A 23,941-nucleotide genomic window follows, 5' to 3' on the forward strand; every position below is an offset into this window, starting at 1 on the left:
GGGGTCTTCTGATGCCTGATACCTCATCCCCATGACACCTCGTGATCACATGGATTGCTGTGCTTCTTCCATGTGGACTTTGTTGCTTCCCTGCTTGATGGCCACTTGTTTATCTTCAAGTCTTTAAAACCCCGGACACTATATCTTTTGATAGATGGGCATCATTAGCTTTCTTCACCACATTAGCTTATAAACCCATTTTGTCCCCAGTGATAGTGTCTTAAAGGTGAGCATCCAGAATGCCAGGTTATTAGGACAAAGTGTTCCTGAATTGAGGGAGGACTTGAGTAGAGACCCAGTGTCCATCTGCTACCTTACTATCTAACATATAAAGATATGTACATAGGTCTATTTCCCTATCATTATTTATAAATATATTTACATTCATAATACATACCTGTATTTAGACCTCTATAAATGCTCTTTGTCTCATAGTTCTTACCTCTATCTCCTTTTATTTCCTCCTGTCCCACCTTCATGTTTGATCTTCATTTGTCTCTCTGTACTCCCTCTCAGCTACACTGCACTTGATTGAACCCAGCAGGCATTCTATGCCATCCTTGCCATCGATTTTAGATCACTTGTTGTTCCCTTGTCCCTGGGTTTGTTGGCTCCCCCCTCCCTTTTTCCCACCTCCTCTTCTCCCATTTCTCCTCTGCCCCAGCCCACCTGGAATCATTAACTTCCTTGTTTTCTCCTTGGGATTGTTTATCCTGCCCATCTTATATAGAAAGACATGAGAAAAAAAAAGAACACAAAACAGAAGCTAACCTATGGATATTCCCAGGTCTGTCTGACGTCAATAACTTAAAATGCATATGGAAGTTGGGCATTGAGTGAAGAAGACCAAAGGAGAACCAATGCATTTGAATGAAGATGCCAGCAAAGACTGTTACAAATATTAAAGACTGCCAAAGAAGCAAACAAATCTGTCTTGGAAGAAGTACAGTCAGAATCCTACTTGGAAGCAAGAGGGTGAGACTTTATCTCATGTTCTTTGGACCACTTCCAGAAGAAGGACATCACACTTGATAAAATAGAGGGCTAGTGAAAAAGAGGATGTCCCTTTACAAGATGGATTGACACAGCAGCTGCAATAGTGAACTCAGAAATACCAACAACTGGCAGCATGGTTAAGGATTGGGCATTGTTCCGTTCTTTTGTACATGTGGTTACTATCAGTTGAAACTGACTTGGAGGAATCTCACATAAAGACATGAATAAAGTTAAGAAACAATGGCACAGAGTTATTGTCACAATAAGCTATAATGGAGGCAAGAGAGATTTGCTTCAGAATGAAACAGATATAATTTATTTTAGAAAATATTGAAAATTTTACAAATCAATAATTTAGTTAAAATAATTCTTTAGGTTTAAAAAGGAGAATCAATGCATTTGAATGCTAAGTGGACTCTAGGTTCTAAACTTCTAGTATTATTTGGAAACCTAATTTGAAAATGTGTTTTCTTGCTTATTATAAGATTAGGCTAAGTAATTATGGGTGAGGAATATTGCAAGTACTTGGAACTGTTAGACAAATGAACATATTTGTCTTGGAAGAATTATAGCCAGAACACTCCTTAGAAGAGACGAGGGTGAGTGTTTGCTTCACGTACTTTAGAGATGTTATCAGGAGGGATTGGTGCAGGTAGAGCGGAAAGTCAGAGAAGCAGAAGGCCGTTCACACGGTGCACCAGCATTACGAAACAATGCCAGATTACGATGATTGCTATTGTGCTGATTTTGACCCATATGATTCTATGGACACAAACGGAAACATGGCTTATCCTCATGATTGTAATTAATTAGTGCACTTAAGGTCTCTGAATTTTACATGCCATTCCTTATTTCATTTTGTAAAATGAAGGAAAATTAATTAAAATTGTTAGATATTTTAAGAGAAAACAAATAAGCTATATGCTTGGGAAGTGAAGCACAGGCATTAAAATTTAGGGCATTAACCTCTGAAACAGGGGTTCTCAACCTCTGGGTAGCAGCCCCTTTGGGGGGGTCGAACGACCCTTTCACAGGGGTCACCTAAGACCATCAGAAAACACCTATTTCCCATGGTTTTAGGACCGGAGACAAGGCTCCTCTATCCATCTCCAGGCCGGTCCACCCACATGCAGATACGCCCACATACGAGTACCCTGCATGAAGACTGTTACCCGTGCTACACCATGCTTCAAGACACAATTTCATTTACTCATAATTAGAAATCAATATTTCACAATAAAGAATTACTTATTGTCTTTTGTGATGAATCACTATGCTTTAATTATGTTCTTTTTGTAGTAATGAAAATACATCCTGAAATTCAGATATTTGCCTGATGATTCATAATAGTAGAACATTACAGTTATGAAGTAGCAATGAAAATAATTTTATGGTTGGGGGTCATCCCACATGAGAAACTGGATGAAAGGGTCGCGGCAAGAGGAAGGTTGAGAACCGCTGCTCTAAAACTTTTTAAATGTCCACAATCAGGATCCCCAGGAAGTGCCCCGATAGCTCCCTGTTCTCAAATGATGAAGGAGGAAGCCTGTTTTCTCTGGGACAAAAATTCAGCCAAATCACTGTTTATTATTTAATTGATCATACTGGTACAAAGATTATAGGATATTTTCTCATTTTCATAGTGATTCAATATGAGTTTGGACAAGTTTGGTGAGCTATTGTTAATAACATTATCTATATAAGAATAATATATTCGGTTTTCTAATCATTATAACTAAAGATAAACATTTAGTCTACCACTAGGTTTGTAATGCAGAACTTACAATAGCAAATACATATTTCATTTTAAGTATTATTAAGTTTTTATTTGTATTAAATGTTAGTGTATTCAAAGGTTAAATAATCTCTAGCAAGGAACATTGAACAAATGAGAGGGTGAAAATCTTTTCCCCTGACATTTAGATGCAACAAGCAAAATTCAGTTTTAGCAATGGTGATCCATTTAATACCAAAGTCAGAAGATTGATAGTGACTTGTCAACTGGCATTTGCAGAGTTCAATGGGGTTTTTTGTTGTGTTTTGTTTTCTGTGCTTGCCTTTTTAGATTCAGGTTTAAGGAAATTGATTGAATTTCAAGAAGATAAAAATGCATATTATAAAATAAAGAATTTACAATTGGCGAAAACATGTGGCCAAGGGGTGATTGATTGAGGTTCTATTTAAAAAGTTGTTCAGTAATAATTAGACTTCTCAGCAGTGCAATCATTTGAAGAGTTCACTGATGATTTTCAGTGCGATATTGTGTATACTTTATTTATTATTATAGAGGTTTTTGAAAAATTTTCAAATCTAGTTATATGGTAGTTTTTTGCTACAACATTATTATTTTTATGTTTTATTGTTACTTAGGTCTACTAAATAAGCATAAGCAATAGTGAAATCAAATAGTAAAAACATATGTATTCGTTCTAACCTTAGCATCAAGTGGCTGCATACATTTAGCTTAGATTTTAGAGAAGTCATTATCATATAAGAATGTTTTTATTCCTTGAGAAAATAATCTACTATAGATGACCAAATGATCAAAGTGTGATGAAAATGAGATTAGAATACATTTTGAGCTGTTAATTTTCATTTTTCTCTATTCCATAACTTTAGGCCAACTTTTTATTAGCATATGATCAATCGTGTCTTACATATTTGTTATCAACAATTACTTGAACTAGACAGGAGCATGTGTGATTACAGATCTCTGTTAGCACTTCAGAAAAAACAGAAAATGATGATGTTTTGATCAATTGATAGTCATAGTCTCTATATTTTTAAAAAATTGCTTATGTGTTATTATAATAATTTTACAACGACATATTGTAACAGTTTGTCATTTCTGAATGTGTCTGAGCTCCTCTGCTCCCTGCTTCTGCACCTTGACAGTGGCTGTGTCAGACAAGATGGGTGACCTAAAGTGACACTAGCTAATTCTGTGGGAATTTTGATGACCCTCAGTAGAGCTAGAAATGTAAATACTTTAAGATTTCATTGACATGAGATTGCCTGGTGTGGTGTTTTTACCTCTAGTCTTTAACTCCCACCAAATGACTGGGTGGAATCATGCAAATAAGGTGTGAAGAATGTGACTCAGGAATTGCTCAGCATCCTCTTCGGTTTCAGTATAAAAGGAGCCACATTTGAAGCAGGCAGAGAGAATCCAAAAACCATTAAGCAAGAAGAGCCACCAGCAGAGAAAGTGCGACATCCCTCTCTGAAATGGCTGTGACCCAGGGCCACCAGAGTCTGCAGCACCAGGCCCAGGAGAGGGAGGGAGAGCCCTCAGCTCCCGGAGGGAGGGAAGCAGGGAGCCTCCTGGCTGAGGGTTGCCTGGCAGGGTGGGGTGAGCTCCTGGTATGCATCAGCCCTAACACTTGCCTCAGCAGGGTAGGGTCTAGGCTGAGAGGCCCAGGACCAAAGCGAAACAAGCTGGTTGACATGGCTGCAAAGAGGTACTGTGGGCAAAAGGATGGTATCTTTAACATTTTATTTAGCCTGTCTGTGAGTTCTACGTGACTACTGCAATGGTAGCATAGTGCTCAGTTGCCGATATCAAGTCCAGCGATTCAACACAGGAGTCACTCCATGGGAGAAAGATGAAACTTTTGACTCCTGGAACTAGTTAGTCTCAGAAATGCATAGGGGCAGCTCCACCCTTCCTATAGGGTCACTGCGAGTCATAATTGACGTGGGCCTTGTGGTAGCTGGCCGTCAGCCGGCACGTAGAGGTAATCCCCTTCCCTCTACTAAAGCCAGACGAGGGCAGATTCAGACTTCCGACGTCCCACTCCAGTTCGTCAGTTTTGCCGCAGGGGTGGGGTTCTTTGTGGTGGTTCCAGATTTATTAAAATGTGATGCTTTTGGTAAGAGAAAGAAGCAAGAAGCACCAGAATTGAAATGTCTGATTCTTAGATGGTTACATTGGCAGAACTTCAAGGTCAGCCGTCTGAAAACACCAGCCGCTCCAGGAGCTTTCTGCTCCCTTAAACCGTTGTTATCCTGGAAACTCAGAGCAGCGGTGTCCTTCCCTGTCTTACCCTATCGTTCTGAGTCACCATCAATTTGATGGCAGTGAGTTTAGTGTGGCTTCCAGATATGACGGAAAGGGATGCAGAACAGGTTAAACTGCAACCAAAGAGAGAAAAGCTGCTGCTGAGGTGGCCTGAGGCAACGGCCAGTTGAACTAATCAAGATGCCGGATAGATGGACCAGGCTAGCTGGCTAAGCCCTGCCAGAGGCTGGAGGTGGTTTGCATACATAGAAAAGAGAAAATTTAACTTGAGTGATCTTTGTGTACTTTTTATTGTGAATTAAGTTGAAGATTACAAAGCAGATCATAGTCTGACATTCAACAATTCATATACATTTTCATCCCACCTCCTCTCTGTGCCTCTTGTTTCTTTACTTCCTTTCCCCCAAAACCTCAGAACTTTGTCTTTGTGCAAATGCTGCCCATTGATCTTAAATGACTGATCACTTTTAACCAAGAGGTGATTTCAGTTTCAGTTCTGGATCAAAATGGTGGCAAAGGCAACAGTCTTGCATGCCCTACCAGTCCCCATCCAACCAAAAAACTGAGGTCTTTTGTGATCTTGAGGTCAATTCCATCCGTCTCTCCCATTTTTATTCACAGACCTCTACTCTGGTCCTTCCCAGAGCTGTGAGTCCTGGTAGCAGGGACACCATCCAGTGCGCCTGCTCTCGGGCTTGAGGAAGCTGACATTTGCATGGTCATTAGTTCATGGGTGATTGCTTCTATGTGTCTCCTGATTTCCACTGTCTTGTTTTCTGCCTCCCCTCCCCCTCCCACCTTTTGGATGAAGAGACTAAGATTTATACCTCAGGTGGCTACCTATGAATTTGCTCCTCACTAAAGTAGGATGTAGAACATTGGCTTTGTGGACCCAGTTATGCCCATTGACCTTAATGTCTCCCAGACGATGATCCTGGGCCCCGGAGGGCTAGCATTTACTTCGAGAAAGGTATTTGTTCATGTTTAAGTAGGTTTCATAAACCTCTTCCATGTATATGCCACCGCATTCTTAGATACATGTCCAGCAAAGCACATGCAGCCCAAATATCACAAATGCAAAAACAAATATCCTCTGTCAAACATAGGTATATTTGTGGGTATAGAGCCACTTCCCCACTCTCCCTCTCCCCCTTGTTTAACCTGCATGTCTATCAAGGCAGCTGCTCATTGACCACCCCTAGTCCAGGATTGTATACATAACAGTGTACAATAGCAAAAGTAAGGAAGCATCTGAAAGCCAGCCAGTGAAAGAATAAACAAATTTTTGTGCACACACCCAATGTAACACAGGGCGACTTTGAAGGACTTGAAGGTTTTTTAAAAATGATGTATTTAGCATTATTTATTTTGCTGATTCTACTCTAGCTATTGCTTTCTCCTACCTAGTATTTTAAAATAGATATGCGTGAAAGAAATGAATATTGAGTATTATGGTTGCAAATAATTTGTAAGCTAGCATTCAGCAAATAATTCAGTTTGCTAAAGGGGTGTTTGGGTTCCAGAGGAAGAAGTCTTTTGTGCGAAGCCAAAGTATAGTACAGTCTTTAGGTAGAAAAGAAAAGCCCTAGACAGACATATAAAGATATTTGCATCTGTCCCAATATAAAGACCGAAGAATAATTGATACCTGTGATATATGGTGCTGGAGAAGAATACTGCATATACCATATACCATAAACATCTAGAAGAACAAACACATCTGTCTTGAGTGAAATATAGACAGCATGTTGCTAAAACATGAGTATAGTGAGACTTCACTGAGTTAAAGGAAGTAATATTAACACATATCCAGATGAATCATACCAAGGTAAACTCAGTACCCCTGGCCAAAAGAAAATGGTCTTCAGTGGAATGGATGGACACAGTACTGCAATGACTTCCTCAGGCACAAGAGCAGCACAGACCCAGGGAGCGTTTAGCTGTGTTACCTATAGTATCACTCTGGGTCAGACAATATGTGTCCTTATTGACAGGGCAGCGCCTATCAGCAGCAGCGATATGTATAAAATTGATTCAAGGAGCCCCAGCAGTGCCATGCTGATGAACGCAACTGCTAACGGAGAGATTGCACATGGCAACCCCTCAGCCACACGTTGAAGATTTACAGCCCCAGGGAGCGGTTCATTCTACTTCCCCCTACAGGGTTCTCTATGAGTCAGATTTGACTTGACAGCAATTGTATGAAACATTGAATTATCACCATTATAAAGATATTCAAACATGCAGGGTAACCACCGTTTTCCAAAAATGTAATCAGCCATCATGTGCGTGTGCCCGTATAATTATGTACAGAATGCTAGAATGCAATTCAGAAACGAAAGGGCATTTATTATTTTCTCCAAACTCCTAATGTTACAGTTGAGGAACTAATGCCATTGAAACCCTTGGTTTTGAGTATTTATTTGTTCATTTTCATTCTGGAAAACGTAAACATCTTTATCACCAGTACCTGGAAACCACACATCATATTTGTACACTTATTTTTACTTTTTTGGTGACTTTCCTAAAGTTGCCTGTGTATTATAATATATAAATAAGTTCTGTGGTTTTGTTTGTTCATTTCAATGAATCTTGGAAATCAAAAACCAGTGAATAAAATAAAAAAAGAATAACAATTCTATGATCTCCCTTACATGAACTATGTAGCATATTCAAAAGCATGGAAACCAAAGTTGATTAGTGACTACCAGAGACAATGAAATGGGAAAGAGGAAGTCTTTGCTTAGAAGTCACTGAATTTTTTCTTAAGGGTGCTGAGAAACTTTGGTATCAGATAGGGGTGTTGGTTGCATGATATCATGGATATAGTTAAGGTCATTCAATTGTACATGTGAAAAAATGTTGAAATGATAAATGTTATAGGAATATTCACCACAACAAAGAGAGAGATACAAAATGCAATATTAGTTGAATCTGCTTTTTGGCTGCAAGGTGATTATTCTACATCATCTGTTTTGTTCTAACAAACAGTCTCCTTTATTTTTCAGTCTCACCTGGAGTGCATTAACAAGGTGTGTGTGTGTGTGTGTGTGTGTGAAGGAGAGTGGGAAAGCATGTGAAAGAGATAGAAACAGAAAGAGGGAGAGTGCAAGAGATGGAGGAGAGAGGATGGGTGGCAGGGAGATCAGGTTGAGCCTGAGCAGAAAGCAGAAGGCAAAGAAAACGGGCTAGGTAGGGGAAGAATGATGTTACATGAATATAGTGTTCTTTTTGTTTTGGTAATGCTAATGTCTAATGCTTATTGTAATAAATTAGCATTTCCACCTAGATTAATCATGTAACAGGAAGACAAATGTCAGTAGAAACATTAACAGAGAAGGTGGAATCCGTTTCACTGACAAAGAGGAGGGCTGGACAGATTTGGAAGTCATCAAGATATGCATACTCTCTTCTCCCCTGTAAAACGTGATGACACCACCTGTGACTTACACAAGTTAACAGCTTTCATGAAATAGCATTTTATAGACACAATATAAAATGGGATAGACAATTCTTTACGTATGAGAAATCTAAGTGTTTATGTTATGCTCCTTGCTTTCCCTCTTTCTGATCATCACCTTTTAAAAAAACATGTTAATTTGATATATGGTGTTAAATTCCATTCTATGAAGAAACAATTACAGATATTAAGGAATTCAAAATTAATGCAAATAAATAGGTATTATAAAGTATTCAGACACTGGTGTAGAAATCAAACCAAAGAGGCGACTGCTGACAGAGCTAAAGGGTGCAGAGAAAATGAGGATTGTGACGAATTGAGTCACGTTTCTTTAAACTGTGAGTCCAGCTCCTGGGAATAGCTCCTTTATGCTGAGAACTTGCCTTTCTGAGCACTGAGTGTTGGTTCCTTGGCTATTTCCACAGAATTTCTTTGTATAAGGGTACTGGGTGCTTTCGTTTTAAGCTGCGTGTAAGTGAAGATACTAAATTTACACTATCCTCTAAGAATATATGGGTATTTTTAAAGGTTCCATTTTCTCTATATCTCCCAGTGATATGGTTTAACTATTTGATAAGATGTACATAGTATCTAAATTCTCATGAACAAATTATATCACATATACATATTGTAAGACAATATATAAATTATTTACATCAAAACTAAGAAAATGTGAACTTTAGACAATCAAAGCATTTGCTAGTTTTACTGACAATTCTTTGACTTGGTCACAAAATTTCAGGGAAAAGGTCTGGGGGAACATTAGTTCAACGTTGAGATTTCATGTTTTCTCACATTAGAGATGACTAAGAAAGCGTGAATAAATTTACAGTTCCAAGTAGTCTGAGCTTGTTTCAAACACTTTCAATCGTGTCAAACATTCAGGGACTCTGGAGAGTTTTCTATAACACTTTTATTGAAGAACATAAGGTGTTTTCATTTGCAGTTTCAATATGTTGACGACTGATAGGACCTTTGTGCCTCCTCCAATTGTATGATCTATTAATGAGGAAAAAGCATATTTTCATTGTAAGAATGTATCCAACATTATAACATTATTTCTTCATGGAAAAGTTGTGACAAATTGGGTTTAGATAAGTGACAGAATGATGTTTGCTGAAATATATCTATTTCAAGTTTGCTTAACCAGAGAATGATAGGCACAATGTTACAATGCGTAAAATTTAATATTTTTTATTTTCTTTAAGTGAGACTGTTGGAAAAATAATTGATGGTCTTTATTGGAAAACTGAAGAGAAGATTACTATAAAGTTTGTTTCATTGTGAAAATAATTATGAGCCAAAGTTTTAAAAACATTTTTATTCTCTTTTTTGAGAAGAACAGGATGATGAAATTGAGACAGCAAAGAACAGAGAAGGTGAACAAGACTAAGCTGGTGATTTTCATGTTCAGATTTTTTTAAAAAGGCTTAAAATTAAAAGGCTGCAACAAAACTAGCTCAGACGTGGTGCTCAGTACTGCCCGTGAGGAAAGGGTGGCGCCGTGAAGGCGAAGGGGCGAATCCAGGCCGGGCGTTTAGCGAGATCCACCTTTGGGGCTTCAGATGAGAGTTATTCTGGGGAGACTGCCCCAGGAACTTTCACATGAACTTTATAATCCTTTTTGTAGGAAGCAGGAAAGAGGAAACTTTTCTACACTCTTCTAAGCTATTTCAAGTGAAAGTTATCCCAAATGGACTCTTGTTGCGTGTTGTTTGTTTGTTTGTTTTGCTTTTCCTTTTGCTTAACAAAGCTTTGGTATAAAGAAAGGAACACATTTTTTGTAGATTGCTGACTTTTCAATAATAATGATTGACAGCCAATGTATTATGGAGATATAATTTTAAGAGGCTATCACAGTTGATTTGGGGTGAACTTCACTGGGCCAGGGTTCTCATAGCTCTGCAGTTGAGACTTCCCAATGATGTGATTGCACACAATATAAATCACTCCCTGAGGGAATCTGCTGCGAGCACTGAGGCAGTTGTAAAGGAATTAGAAAGCGTGCAAACTCCTTTCTCAGTTCATTGCGCTGCTGCAGTTGAAAGTCTCCTTGGAGGCATGGCCTACTGCATTTAAACAGCCTTATGGGAGTGGCTCTCTCTTCTTGCTGGTGCTGATTCAAAACCAGGCTCAGAAACCTGCCATATTGTCTGACAGCCCGGGAGCTATCAAAAGCCTGGACATTGCCTGCTAAACTTGGATGCATTTGGCTCTGCAGCTGGGATTCTGACATGCTTCCTGTTTCATCTTCCTGCTTCCGGGGTTTGTTAGCCCCCCCCCCCCCACTATGGGAGTCAGAAAAAAAGTCCGGGCCTGACTTGCTCATCTTGAATTCGTCTACCATGGGCTCCACCAGCCTGTAGCCTTCCTGCTTTCTGAGGAATGATCTTGCATCTTGGTTCATCAACCGCAGCAGCTCCATGAGTCAGGACAAATCTTCCAACTTCACCTCTGACCCACAGACTTAAATCATATGAACCTTAGCCACTTCTACAACTGTATGAGCCACTTTATAAAAGTCTTTGATACAGTTCTCACTGATTTTGTTTCTATAGAGAGCATAGGGGCTGAAGAGAAAAATAAAATCAATCAGGAGGATAATACAGTAAAATGAACTTCCAAAACAAGAAGTGCATGTAAACATCTCCAATAAACGCAAACTTAGTTAACTTACTATTGATAAATTTTCATTAAAGGATTTTTGAATTTGTTTTAGGTGCCATCTAATTAAAACTGACTAATGGCAACTTGATATACAGCTAAAGGCAACATCACCCCGTCCTGCAGCGTACTCACAGTGGTTCTGTGCGAGTTCATTGTGGCTACCACTATGTCAGTCCATCTTGTTGGGAATTGGTTTTCTCTGTCTGCCGACCCTGACTTTGCAAGCATGGTGCTCTTCTTCAGGCAATGGTCACTCCTGGTCACAAGTCCAAAGTGTGGAATGGCAAATAATATCCTCATCTTTGCTTCTGAGGAGCGTTCCGGTGAGAATGGATTTGTTTTTGTTCTGTATGTCCATGATGCTTTCATTATTCTTCACAAATAGAGCAATCCAAATACCCGAATTCTTCTGTGGTTTTCCTTATTCATTATCCAGCTTTCATGTGGTATATGTGATATTGTTTGATAAACTACCATTCGGTTGGATCAAACAAATGTATATTTCTTCATTTGTTGGCTAAGCAGCTATGTTCCAAATTTCTTGGCATGAATCAGTATTTGCTTCCAGTGTTGTATCAGTTTGTTGAAACATTTCAATTGGTATGCTGTAAATTCCAGAAGGCATATTTTTCACTAATAAATTCAGTGCAGTTTTGACTGCTTTTTTGTAATACTATTGGTTCTTAATAATATGCTAACCTTTGAAATTGTCGATCTTTTCTTTTTTGTGCAGTGACTGTGTATATTTTCTATCTTCATTTGATGCATCCTGCTTCATTCATATAAAAGAATTGCATATTTTACCTAGACAGTCCTTCAAAAGTACAAATCAAGGCGTTAATATTTTGTTCACTTCGTTCAGCTGGGCAATGCTAAGAATGTTCTTTCATTTTAACTTTCCAAACATAGGGCTCTGCACATTTCGTTGTGAGAGTGTATCTTCTCAAGCTGCTCTTTGAGTTTTCCGTGTAGTTCTTTAACTTAATCATTTCTTCCCGTGGCTTTGACGACTCTAAGTTCAAGAACTACTCTAAGTTGCAGAGACTCTTCTGTCCGCTTTGACCTCTCTTTCATTCCTATCATTTTAATGAGTGTTCTCTCTCTTTATTTACTATCCTCCTGATCTCATCACATAGTTTGTCTCATCTTTCTTCATCAATGCTCATTAAATTTGTTTTTGAGATGATCTCTATATTTAGGTAGGGCACATTTAAGATTTCTTTTGGGGGAGTCTCCTCTGGACTTGCTTCGATATTTTTCAGCTTCAGTATCAATTTGCATATGAATATCGAATGGTCTGGTCCACAGTTGGTTTGGCTGTTGATATTGAGCTCCTTGATCATTTCTGTTCAGAAATGTAGTCATTTTAATTCCTGCATATTCTATCGGGCAAGATTCACATGTATAATTTTTATTTATGCTGGCGAAACAAGGCCATTGCAGTGAAGAAGCAATTGCCCTTGCACAATTCGATCATATAACCTCCAGTTTCATTTGTCACCAAATTTTCCAACTATTTATCCTTCTTCAGAAAATTAGGCTTTCTATCCCCATAATGTTTTAGAGCCTCGTAAAGTCAAAGAAAAGGAGTCTGGGGGATGTACTGGTAACCTTTGGGCTGCCAAGGCAATGTTGGCAGTTTGCTACCACCAGCTGCTCTCTGGGAGAAAGATGGGCCGTAAACAGCTACAGTCTCAGAAACTGGCAGGGGCAGCTCCATTCTGTCTTATAAAGGCTGTTGCAAGTCAGTGCTGACTCCATGGTAGTGAGTTTGTGTTTGGGGGGCTCTAACTCCCGTCAAGTCTTACAGTCTAGGAACAGGGACAGGTCTACTCAGTCCCCTACGGTCACTATGAGGTGCTACGTACTCGAGAGAAGCGAGTTTAGTTTTGGAGAAAGTCAAAGGTCAGTTTAATTATATCATTTAGGTCAATGTGAGTCGGAATCAACTCCCTGTCATTGAGTTTGGTGTGGGGTATTTCAGCCTTTCACGTTTCCAACTAACTTTCTAATCACAAGTAATTGGTAGAAGTCTTTAATTTCTTTATCACTAGTTTTAGTGTTTGGTGTGTAAATATGGATAATAGTTTTATTTAACTAGTCTTCTTTGTAAAGTACTGCCCTATACATATAAAACCTTATACTTTAATATCTTGAAATGTCCTCTGCACTAATGAACTATTATGGGATGGCAAACTGTCTGAAAAACTATTGTGCTTGAATATATCATTCTCAGAAGAGTAAATCATATGATTGTCCCATTCAAAATGACCAATACCCATCCATTTTATCTCTCTAATGAGTAGACTATTGATCTTTATGTGGTCCATTTCATTTTTGAAAACTTCCTAGATTCATATATTGTATATTTTACACTTCTATTATGAATGGATCTATGGAGCGGTTTCTTCTCATTTCCAGTTGTACCCCCTCAGCAAATGAAGGTTCAGAAGGCTCTGGTGTTGCAGCCCACCATGTATTGAGTGCTTTCAGTCTCAGTGGCTCTGCTTCCAGCACAGCATCAGAGAATGCTCCCCTACTAGTCATGAGCATTTCCATGCCTAATCCTTCATTAGTGGACTGTCTGTCTCTTCTTCCTACTCTGCCTTAGACTGGAAATTCTGATGAATACTGGCCACCATGGGTGATTTTGCTGGCGCTTGAAATACTGGTGTCATAGCCTCCTGCATGAAAACAACACACAAGACATACAAGTGTGACAACTTTAGACTAGTGGTGATTACGGGAGATATATATATATATATATATATATATATATATATATATATATATGAAACATGTCTACACATATATTAAACAACACATGTGTAATTTAATATACATTTATAAATGTATTTTTTCATATACATTAAAGAAAATAGTTGTACAATAAGAGGGAAAAGAAAATTTGTCCACATATTTAGTAATCACAATCAATAAAAACAATTCAAATCTCTACTTAAAAAGACAAATATTTACTATGTATTAAGAAAAAGACAAAAGGAACATTAAGCTACACATTGTTAATAAAAGGTACACTTCTAATAGTAATGATTAAAAGTAAATGGCAATGAAAGCTCACTACTTTTGAGTTAAATTTGATTCATAGTGATCTTGTAGAACATATTATAATGGTCTTTGTGAGTTTCTGGGCTTGAAATCTTTGCAAAGGTAGAAAACTTCACCTTTTCACCCCAGAATAGCTGGCGGGTTTGAACCATTCACCTTGTGGTTGAAAACTCAGCACATAAACTACTAAAGCACCAGGACACTTTAAATGGTAACTGGAAAAATACAAATAAAATAAAAAGATATAAGCTCAGTATGACATAACGGCATCATTCACAAAAGCATAAAACTACAAATGCTGGAAAATTTGGAGCATTGTGTTTTGAACTATCAGTCCCAATACATTTGGATAGTCAATGAATAGATTTCATTGAATAAGGCAGCTCAGGGGGTCAAAAATTCTTATTTTCTATTTGATTACAAGGGGCAGAATTAGGTTCAAATAAAACTATATGGATTTAGGTCACTGTGAAATGTGTTTCATAAAAGTAAAACTCCCTGGCAAAGAGGTGAGCTGCTTCGTAAAATCAGAAAATGCTCTTAAACTAAAAACCGTCAAGCCGAGCATATTAAATGTTATCAAATACATTTTTGCACTGAAAAAGTTGTATTCAACTTTAACTTACATCTGAACTGACAAGATAGAGTTGTTGAAAAGGAAAACTGTAAGTTGGGGACTGCACATAGATAAATAGAAATAGCTAGAGGTAGAGGTACGTGTGTGTGTGTAGTATATATATACACGCACACAAACACACATAGGGTATGTTTATGGCATATGTATGTGTGTATATGTAAATACATATGTGTGTATATATATATACACAGAAAGACAAAGACAGAGCTTAAAAGTTCATGTAAAAATTCAGTATCTTTTAGTTCCATTTTTCAACACAATTTTTGAAGCCGCTTGCATCTTTCTTCCCATAAGAGCACAGCACACTCTCACGATCAGAATCATGACAGGAGCCCACAATGACTGTGTTACTGAGGAAAGTGAGTGAGCATGGAAACATTAGCAAAACAAAAACGTATTAGGGCCTAGTAAATCTGGGTTCATATTCTCTTTACAACACTGAATGCTCTTTGTAAAGTTTATCGATATTAATGTCATTGTCACTTGAATATGAAAGTGAATCTTATAGTTCACTGATATCTTAAAAGCCTGAACACTTCTGGGAGGGAGCTCTAAACTCTGTGCATGCAACAGTGAAAATATTTGGCATCACCCTTTCACCTCAATAGGATTAGAGTCTAGGGAGGAAATTTATCAATCAAGTACGCATGTATCAGAGTTAATTCAATTCAAAATTGCACTAAGAGATATGGAGTAGAATTACAATATGAAGGGGAACATCTTTACTTTGAAAATAGTGGCTGTATCTGAAAAAGGGAATATCAGATTGAGAATTAAGCAAAGAGGAGAACACAGTCAAGAAGAGAGGGAGAGTTTGTTCCCAGCAGAGAAAAGTTGCCAGCAAGAGTAAAGAGGGGAATGTGAATCCGGTCAGACTGGAGAGGTTTCATGGCCAGGCAAAGAGGACGTTAGGGTTTCTGAATTTTATTCTGAGTTTTAAAAAACAAATTGAAGTGTTTAATTGGAGGACAGACACATTCATATGTATGTATGTATATAATTGTCCCTACTATATTTAGAGATTGAATAAGATCAGACATCATCAAGAGATAAAATTGAGAGATCAATTGAAAGGTGATTGTAGAGGCAATCTAAGAAATAATACTGACTTGGACTAGGATCTTAGCAATAAAAGAGCAGTTGAAATCTATATTTTAGAAATGTCAGAGGAATAAAATACTTATTTTGTAGATAAAATATGGAGAGGTTTCAAGAATGGCTTCTAAGTTTTGGACTTAGTTTTGCTATTGGCTATTCAGATTCATGGCAACCTCGTGCATATGCAAAACATAAGATTTTAGAGGTTGTAACTTCTCAGAAGTATATCTTGAGGTTTGTCTTCCAAGGTTTCCTTGGTTGATTTTGAACCCAGATCAATCAGTTAGTATTTAAGCACTTAATTGTTCATGCCACCCAGGGATCTTTAGAAGTGATGCTTCTCCCTATAATGGGAAATCCAATGAAAGGTTTAGTTTCAGATGAATTAAATTTGAAATGTGCACCAATGTCACCAAGATATGTTTATGAAAGTCCTGATTCCTCTTCTGGGCCTTTGTGGTTTGTATGTGGACTGCCTAGGAAGGGTCCATGTGCTCAGAGAATTCTCTCAGAGATACTGGGACCTGGGCGCACCCTCTTCATAGTCTCCCAGTCTTAGACAGCTTCTACCCACTTCTCAAGCCACTGGAACTTTCTCTGTCTCTGCCTATGGGTGGCCCCTTCACTGTAGTAACTACTCTTGTCGTTAGCCAAGGAGTAACTATTCTTTCTGGGCATACCCTCCGGGTCACAGGTTGCCCTGCTGTTGAATTGTAAATAACGCTGATCAACAAGACAAGCTCAGGTGCAGTTAGACAGGACCCTTGTGTACCCCATGTCCGTGGCCCCATGCACCCTGAGCTGTAAAGCCCTTCATGCCCTTTCCCTCCAGGCTCTCCATCTGCAGTGTCAGCAGGGAGACTTACAGGCGCGGTGGAGTTTTCCTGTGTGAGCTCACTGTGGGACTAGACTCTGTGGGAGGCTGCCCCCACCAAGTACCTTATATGGGCACCTCTGTCCTAACTGCCATGTCAGCAAATAAAAGCTTTTAAAATAAATCTCAATTTGTTCAGAGAGCTACGGGCCTCTCAAACTCACCGCCACCCAGTCAATGCTGCCTCATACTGACCGCTGGGTCTTTCCAAGACTATTCACAGGAGCAGAAAGCCCAGTCTTTCTCCCTCAGAGCTGCTGGTGGTCTGGAACTCCCTACCATGTGCTCTCAGTCCAGCTCTTAACCACCGCACCTCCGGGGTTCCTATACATCCCCCTCAAAGACCCTTTGTCATCAGCGGTTATTATCATGATCTAGTTTTTTTAAAACCTTTTACCCCATTTCACCTATTTAATCATACTTCCTTTGACCCCCATTTGTATTCTCAGATTACCCTTAAATACTTTAAAGCTAACAATATCTATTCTTAATAGGGTTTTTGCTTCTGCCATATCTATTTGAAATACCCTGGCTACTCTGTCCTTTGTTTCTCAATAAGCAATCGTGACTCAAATAGATTTACAGGATCACATAGCTAGAGGACGGAACTCTGCTTAAGCTTCTCAGTTATCAACGGTGACACTGTGATTCCAGAGAGGCACCTCTCCCTCTGTGCTGGTGCTCTGTGCTGCGTGGGCTTCTGCTTGGCAGTTCTGTAGGAATTGGATGACTTCTTGTGAACACTCTTTTATGGCTACTCTCCAGGCCTTCGTAATTGGTTTCCGTTTGATGATCAGCATAGCTCAGAGGTGACACTAATTCACAGATAGACTACTTCTAGCTGAAAGCAGCTTTTCTGTGGAATCGTTTTGTACAGTAGCTTGCCAAGAGTCACTCACATGAAGACTTTATAAATGCTTTTGATGATGAAAGAATCTAAACTTTGATTCAGGCAATGCCAAGTGTGTGCACCATTTTCACAATACGCTCTGAATTCAGTAATGGAAATAAATTTCAAGCAAAGGAATTTTCTTCTTTTACACTAGTTTAAAGTGGCTATGGGTAAGCTCTTCAGAATAAAACACTGCTTATAGCAGTGTACATTTATTGCAATTTTTCCAGTAAGAGAGTGAAATAAAGATTAGATAGCCACAAAAGGAAACTCTTGTGATTTACTATCTAAACTTAAGAGTAGATGTGTTTCCAAAGAAGGAATTACTCTGAATCAGATCGATTATTTAATATCTGAGAGCCATTAGCAAAAGTATTTATAATGTACCTTTCAGGTACTTTCTACTTGGCCTCTTTGGAAGTCAACCTGTTTATTGAGAAAGTAACAGTGCATCTTTCTATTATTATGATAATTTCAACTCAAGTTAATTTCCTGCTGAGATGAAAATTTATGATTCAGACAAGGAAAGCATATGTTTTGGAGAGACAGTTTGTCATCAAACTACATCAACGCTTTACATGATTAAAATATGTTTTAGATATCTCTTCCTAATCAGTAATAAATGAAGTGCCTTCACTTCCAATTGGGTATGTGCATATGTGTATGTGTTTTCAAAATTGATTTTTGATATATTATTTCCTTGTTCAATTAAAATATTATAATTTATATATTATTAACTTTTGTAACATATGTACAGGAAAGTTCATATCTTGATGTCTCTGCGTGTTTATGAATTGTGTCTTAATAGAGAGATATTGAAAGATTTTCCAATGCCTACATACCTACTTATTTTGATAGAAAGTTAGCAAATTCTTAATTTTACCCTATTTTAAGAAGTTATGTATTTTAGAATCATTTCCTTCTGACAAGTGTATTATAAAAATGAATATGTTCATAGATAATCAGGTTGTAATTGATCAGTCCTTTTGATGATTATGCCTAGACAGATGTGTCTTGAAGATTTTAATCTCTTTTATGTCTCTCTGCTATTTTACACCTCAGTCAATAAATTCAGCTTGGGATTCCTTTGAACTGCTCTTATAGAATGAATTAATGATAGTTTAAACATTGCACCTACCTGGGCCACTCATTGACATAATGAACAAAGTGGCCAAAGATAAAGGAGAATTATTTGAAATGACATCTGTGGAAAGGCAGTTTGAACCATGAAAGGAGTTTCTCAAAGTTTAGAAAGGACTTTGTAAGATTTATCCATGGTTTAGGCTATCAATCACCTCCATGAATAAGAGACATCACAAAACTTTTTAATACTATATTTTCTCATAGTTCATTGCTTGTTCATAATAAAAAGAAGAAAAAATACAATTTCACTATATTTCAAGAAAAAAATGAAAAATATCATGTATCGAGAAAAACAATATTTAGACCTATGAGTCATAGATCAAATTATCTACCAAAATATGTGCGAATTTCTCTAGGCTGTGATTCTCTGTCATATCCTGCATTTCATGATATAATCTAATTAACCCATGTGTTAAAAATCCTAACCTCTATGTTGCTAAAGAGACACAATTAAAATCAGTTACATTAGTGAAGCAGGATCCAATCCACAGCACTAAATTATATTCCAGTCAATCTCTTTTGAGATCTAGGGGATACAATCTCAGTGAGTGTTCGTGTTTTTCTGGATGCAGATCCTTAGTGAAGTACACAGCTAGGATATAGCTAGGATACTGACTTCTAATCCAGATGTAAGAACACATTCTTTAAGAATAAAGGTGTGTGTGTGTGTGTGTGTGTGTGTGTGTGTGTGTGTGTTGTGGTGATTTTGGGGGGAGGAGGAGGTTGATACATGTGGCTGTGAAAGCGGCCAGCTGTTTCCCTTTCCTATCTCCTGGTATTTAGTTATTACTGGGCCAGAAGCCCAAACCTCATGTTGGCCTGATAGTATTTGGTGATGCCAACTCTGTGCGAGTCCCTCTGTGCATTCACCAGCTATTGTAGGAATGGTCTGTGAGAGACGCTGATGCCCAGTTGGAGGATTTTTCGAATTCAGACTATAAGGAAGGCTTGTCTCTAAGCAGGTGTGACACCACAGTGGATGAGGTTTTAGTTGGCTCTGGTTGGAATCTGCAACTGTTATTAGGTTCATTAGTTCTTGGAAAAGTCAGATGTTTTCAGAAACCCCAAGCTTCCAAAGATAATTATAATCCTTTTTTCCCATTTGTTTTATCAACCAAATTTTATCTCATTTTGTTGCATAAAATATGTACTTATTAATGTGTACACACGTGCTTTTTAAGTCTATTTATGAATTCTGAATGACTAGCCAGGAATGCTTTATTATCACTGTTAGTTCATATTATTATTATTATTATGAAAAATTCTAAGTGGAAGAAGACTTTAGAACATACCCAAAGCACAGAGATAATTTCCCAACGACCTTGTATTTTGAGCAATGTTGTATGTGATTTCCTCAGTCATTCCTATTAACATTAGCACATAAATTAGTCTAGTCTTAGTTCACACTCAAAGCTGATCATTGAAAATACAGTAGCAAGTCATTGTAACAAGAATGCTTCCTGCCATCTGAGAGGTGGCATTCGTTCTTCTTAGTCTGTGCGCGTACTGATGCGTATACAGTGCTCTGCTGTTGTTGTTAGGTGCCACCAAGTTGGTTATGATGCACACTGACCCAATGCACAACACCACACTGTCCCATCCTGCGCGACCCTCGCAATTGCTCCTATGCATGAAGCCCATCATTGCACACACTGGGTCAATCCGTCTCATGGAGGGTCTTCCTGCTCTTTCCTATTTTACCAAAACTCCCGTCCTTCTTCAAGGACGGGCCCTCCTGAGAACATTTCTAAAGTATTCAGGATGAAGTCTCATCATCTTCACCTCTGAGAAGCACTCTGGACACACTTCTTCCAACACAGAGTTGTTTGTCCTTTTGGCAAATTTTCAATACATGGTACTTTCAACATTCTTGACCAACATCGTAGTTCAAACACATTGATCCTCTTGGGTCTTCCTTATTCAAGCAATGTCTGACTTTCACGTGTTATGAGGCAATTGAAAATGCCATGAATTGAGTCATCTTATTCCTCAAAGAAATTCCCTTGCTTTTCAAAACTCCCAAGAAGATCGACTTGTCTCTAAGTTTGTCATAATGTGGTGGCTTGCTTGTTGCTTTTACGCTTGGAGCATTGTGACTCGCATTTCAAATGCCGCCAAGGTCACCCAAAGTAACAACGATCCTGTGGAGCGTGCAGATGGAGGACAGATGACAAGGAAGGAAGCGCTGCCCACTTCAGAGGCAGTAGCTACTGAAACCTTATGCCGAGCTTTGAAGCATTGCAGATACTGAAGGCCTAGTGAATGGAAGCAGACCATTGCCGGAGATAATGCAGGAGTTCCAAGGACACTTCAAAGGTGGCTAAAGAGGAGCAGGTGTCTTGGAGTGCCATCTACCTGATGGTATCAGTGGGAAAGTCTGTTGCTGTGAAGTCCTCAGGATCTTCATTTGCTGTTAGGGAACAAATTGAGGTAAGGTGAAACACCTGCAAAAATCTGCTCATGATCAGAACTTGAAGCGTACAGAAGCATGGATCTAGGAAAATCGAAACCTGTCAAAAAGAAATGGAATGTATAAAAATAAATATCTTGTTTTCGGTTTTATTTTTTTTTTCATATTGGAGTTTATCACTATTGTATTCTGTCACTATCAGTAGCTTTCTTAACCCTTTGCTATGTGATTTTCTATGTTTTTGGTGTATAAAAACCAGGATAATGTGAATCTATAGAAACAACTTGGTATAAGGGTCCCTGGGGCACCTGGTGGGAAGTTGTGGAGGGCAGAGGTAGGGAGCAACTGATGTCAAGGAGTGCAAGAAGGAAGAAAGTGTTTTGGCACTGATTGTGGCAGCGATTATACAACACAGACTGGATATCATTGAACTACGGAGGAATATGATGGTGTGCTTTCTGGATTGGTTCCTAATAAAGTGATTTGGAGGGGGAAAAGGAACTATGTTTTATTGGGTCAGGATTCTCCATAGGAATCTAATAAATAGTTGCTGAGATGCTTACACGTTCACTGATTTGGCTTTGCTCCTGCAGTCGGCATCATTGCATGTGTTTTGTGAGATGGAGGAGGACTTTGTGGATTGGTGTCAGACATATGGGTTAATGGACTTGTGGGCTTGGGCAGCCCTGGGTTAGGATGCTTTATATAAAACTCTCTCTTATAAATATGAGTTTCTGTGGATTCGCTTTTCTAATGTACCCAGACTAACACAATGGATGACAACTCCTCCCAGTAGAATAGGAAGGGTGTGGACCCCAAAGCCCTACATCATGTCCATTTTGATAGCAGGAAGTAACCACAGACAGTCATCGTCCAGGACTCCCACAGGTGTGGGTCCGTAACTCCTTCAGTGGGAATATTATGTAGCTAGATTAGGTACCAAGGGAGTTGTATTCCTGTATTAAAGGAAAATGAGGTGTTCATGACAAAATAGAGGGGTTGGAAAGAAATCAGGCATACTGATTAGACACCCATGGGAAACTCCAAACTGAGCATGCTCAGATACAAGCTCCTGGGCCCAGGTGGGAGGTTCGCCCAGGCACACACCACCTAAGTACTGACATCACACAGGTGGGCTTAACCAGAGCCAGTATGATGGGTCAAAGCCCTCAATCACGCCTCCCCCAGCCAGCAGGGCTCACGAGAATCAGACACAGGCATGCAGTTCAGCATGTTCTTGGCCACTACTGGCCTCTCTTTCACTCTGTCCTTGCTCAGGTGCATCCTGCGGGCAGAGGATGGGAGTATCTCCCATGTGCATAGTTCATAAGCTGCTCTGGGTCTTCTGGGGCCCTACAGCCCCTCTTGGCCCCCAGAGATTCCCCAGTTCTGCACATGTAGGTTTCACCCTCCCCATACCTGTTGTGTTCGTCTTGGTAGACTACAGAAACAAATCCATAGAAACATATATGTGTATAAGAGAGAGTTTCATAAAATTGTACATTAAGAAAGCATCCCAAACCAATCTAGTCCAAGACTCATATTACCCCATATGTCTGACACCAATCTATAAAGTCCTCTTCAGACTCATGAAACACATGCAATGATGCTGAATACAGGACAATCACAGCCAGTGGGTAGAAAGTCTTTGGATCCCGTGGCATTGTAAGTATCTCAGTACTGGCAGGGGTCCCTATGTGGTTTCAGAGGTCTGGTTGCATCAAGGTAGGTTCTTGTGGCTTCTCTAGGTCAGGACACGAGTGTAGTTTTGTGTGTCTTGTCAATAGAGTATCTCCAAGGGAGTAAGAAGAAAGTCTCTCCTGCCTCCAAAGAAGAAAAACCAAATTTCACAGAATTCTCAGGAGAAGGTCATGCCCACACCAAGGCCTCATTGGCTTTGACCCGATGGACAGACTAGACTCCACCCTTCTCTCTCAAGTCTCAGATTGACACGAGATTATGTAACTACCACAGTAGGTAAACTTTTTAATATATTTTTGAATGAGGAAGCAAAAAATGAAATGGAGAAATGGATGAAGGAAATATTCTCTGATATTGTTACAGTATTGCAAAAGTTTTTTTGTTTGAATCCACAATAATGCTCATGGAAGTGACGGTTGAAATGTGAAATGGCACATTGCAGTGAGTCAGTTTGCTGACAAGAGTTCTTTAAAGTCGTGAAGAAAATGAGTTTATTTTGAAGCCTAAAGCCTGGGCTTTCCATTCCCATAACCAGTTATAGTCTCAGAAACTGACCGGGGGTGCTAGGAGTCAGCAATGACTCAAAGGCAGCAAATGTTGTTGTTGTTGTTTTGTAAATAAAACAAAATGTAAGGAGAGAATACGGATAATATTTTTATAGTGCCTCATACTGTGAGGAAAGTCATTTTGAAGTTAATTAGTCAAATAGTATATCTAGGGTGATAGAAACATTTGTCTAAATGATTAGCTCTTTGCGTTTAGCTATCATCCAAAAGTTAAATCTCAGTTTGTTAAATTTGAGAACAGTCTTCTCTCCATGCTGTGATTTGAAATACAACGTTGCTCCCTGCCTAATGATGTCTCTTCCAGAAACTTGCAGGATATCTGAAATATTCACCACAGTCTTCCTTTATGATTAAAGAGGGAAAGCCTTTCTAAAAATGTACATATGTTTTCTGGAAAAGTTAATGTA

This window comes from Tenrec ecaudatus, chromosome 13, assembly GCF_050624435.1.
Source record: "Tenrec ecaudatus isolate mTenEca1 chromosome 13, mTenEca1.hap1, whole genome shotgun sequence".
In the NCBI taxonomy this organism is placed as follows: Eukaryota; Metazoa; Chordata; class Mammalia; order Afrosoricida; family Tenrecidae; genus Tenrec; species Tenrec ecaudatus.